The sequence below is a fragment of the Rutidosis leptorrhynchoides genome, chromosome 2, assembly GCF_046630445.1.
Source record: "Rutidosis leptorrhynchoides isolate AG116_Rl617_1_P2 chromosome 2, CSIRO_AGI_Rlap_v1, whole genome shotgun sequence".
NCBI lineage: Eukaryota > Viridiplantae > Streptophyta > Magnoliopsida > Asterales > Asteraceae > Rutidosis > Rutidosis leptorrhynchoides.
In genome coordinates, this window is record NC_092334.1 from 646411906 (window position 1) to 646414657 (window position 2752).

General features: G+C 34.0%; 1 non-coding gene across 1 annotated transcript; it reads right to left on the minus strand.

The window, feature by feature from the left end:
* Positions 1 to 1464: 1464 nt before the first annotated feature.
* Positions 1465 to 1571, minus strand: LOC139895326 (small nucleolar RNA R71). The gene has a single exon (XR_011775782.1). It is a non-coding gene; the product is annotated as a small nucleolar RNA R71 (small nucleolar RNA).
* Between the last annotated feature and the right edge of the window lie 1181 nt (positions 1572 to 2752).

The window sequence follows — 2752 nt, forward strand, 5'->3', positions numbered from 1 at the left end:
AAATAATAAAATAAAAATAATATTTTTATAAAAATTGTATTTTTATAACTTTAAGTTTTTTTTATATTTCGTATCTTTTTAATCGTTTAATTCATAATTTGTATATTTTTTGTTCGTAACTAGTTTTAAGACTTAGTTTTTGCCGTAGTTATTTTATATTTCTAGATTCTTAGGCTTTGCCGTAAAATTCCTTAAGTACTTTTTCTTTAGACTAAGATTTAGGCGCTTTATAATTTTGCGACATCGCTTATCGCTTTAGTTTTAAGATTTTAGTACTTTTTAAGATATTGCCGTTTTGGATATAGAATTCCTTTTAAGCTTTAATATCTTTAGACTCAACTTTTAATATTTAATTTTTAGACTTTTAAGTTTCGACGCTTTATTTTCTTATTTTTATTTTTCGACTGTTTGTTTTTCGACGATTATTTTTCGACCTTTTATTTTTCTACGTTTTACGACGCACTCTTTTTCTTTCTTATTTCTCGACGCTCTAGTTTTTAGGACATAGAGTTTTCTTTATTTTCTTTAAATTTCAACGAAAAAAATTATTTTAAGTGGTTAAATAGATAGACATTCAAAATTTTATGGTTCGTAGTAATAGTTGGATTTGTTAGTGGCGAGTTGTGGGCTTCCGATTTAAAGGGTCCTGGCTACCTGCTGCATCTATTGGCTATTCGAAACGTGGGCAAAATTTGAAAAGTCTATTAATTTGATAGCTTATATAATTTTTTATCTTTTATAACTAATAGGATATTCTGTGAATGCACCGAGTAAAACGTTCACCACCTTTCATACGTTCACCACCTATAACTCGATCAACACATCTAGCCAATATTGTCGCCGTTGATTTTTCTTTAGAATCGTCATCTAGTCGACCAAGTACTCCAATTCAAATTTTCGATAATCCAATTTTTTGAACCCGACCTCACAATTGAGAATTCGGAGGATATTCAGGGACAATTCAGAGATCCTGAACCACTAATCATTCCTCCTGAACCACAAATTACTCATCCAGAGATTGTCGAGGAAGAAACCATTAAGTTAGAATCTTCTAGTGATTCAGATTCAACAATTTCAATCATGGAAAATCTGGAACCTCTAAGTATGGAAGACCGAATGAGAGCTAAACACACTGGCCAAGGTCATGCAATTACTCAACCAGACATTAATGCACCAGATTATGAAATCAAAGGACAAATCCTACACATGGTAACTAATCAATGCCAATTTAGTGGTGCGCCGAAGGAAGATTCAAACGAACATCTTTGAACCTTTAATAGGATCTGTACTCTATTCAAAATAAGAGAAGTTAAGGATGAAAAGATCTATCTCATGTTATTTCCCTGGACTTTAAAGGGAGAAGCCAAAGATTGGTTAGAATCGTTACCTGAAGGGGCGATTGATACATGAGATGTTTTAGTTGAAAAATTTCTTAAACAATTCTTTCCGGCATCTAAAGCCGTGAGACTTCAAGGAGAAATAGTTACATTCACACAAAAGCCAAATGAAACTCTATATGAGGCATGGACAAGATTTGGAAAGTTGTTGAGAGGATGTCCTCAACATGGTTTAGACACTTATCAAATAGTACAAATATTCTATCAAGGATGCGACATTACTACACGAAAAGACATCGACATAGCAGCTGGTGGTTCCATTATGAAGAAAACCGCAACTGAAACTTATAAAATTATTGATAACACTGCTTCCCACTCACATGAGTGGCACCAAGAAAAAGATATCTTTAGATCATCTAAAGCTGCTAGATCCGATTCTAGCCATGACTTTGATTCCATGTACGCAAAGATAGATGCTTTCGAGAGACGAATGGAAAAGATGACTAAGGCTATTCACGCAATACGAATTAGTTGTGAGCAGTGTGGAGGACCACATTTGACAAAAGATTGTCTCAGTATTGAACAAACAATGGAACAAAGAGAGAATGTTTCATACATGAACCAAAGGCCTGGAAATAATTATCAGAATAATTATCAACCGCCAAGACCAAACTACAATCAAAATCAGAATTATAACCGAAATGTTCCATACAACAACCAACAAGGTCCTAGCAATCAACAAGTATCCAATAATACTTACAATCAGCAAAGACCTATTTTTCCAATTAAACCACCACAAACCGATGATAAAAAGCCAAATTTAGAAGACATGATGTCGAAGCTAGTTGAATCTCAAACGCAATTTTTCACATCTCAGAAACAAACCAATGAACAAAATGCTCAAGCATTTAGAAATCAACAAGCTTCTATTCAAAATCTGGAACAAGAAGTGAGTAACCTAGCAAGGTCGATAGGTGAAAGAAAACCAAGAAGTCTACCTAGCGATACAAATGCTAACCCCCGGAACGAAATAGCTAAAGTTATTACCACGAGAAGTGGTATTACACATAAACCACCTAAAATACCTGTAATTTCTGATGACTCTATTCCTACTACACATGCACCACAGCCTGAGCAAGAAAAGGAAAAAGAACCGGTAGTTGAAAAGGTTAATGAAGATAACACAGGTAAGGCTAAACCTTATGTTAAACCATACCAACCACCGCTTCCTTACCCGAGTAAAATGAGAAAAGAAAGACTTGAAGCCGAGCAATCTGAATTCTTGGATATGTTTAAACAAATAAATGTAAATCTTCCTTTCATTGATGTGATTTCAGGAATGCCTAGATATGCCAAATTCCTGAAAGATCTAATCACAAATAGAAAGAAAATGGAAGAACTTTCGGCTGTTACTA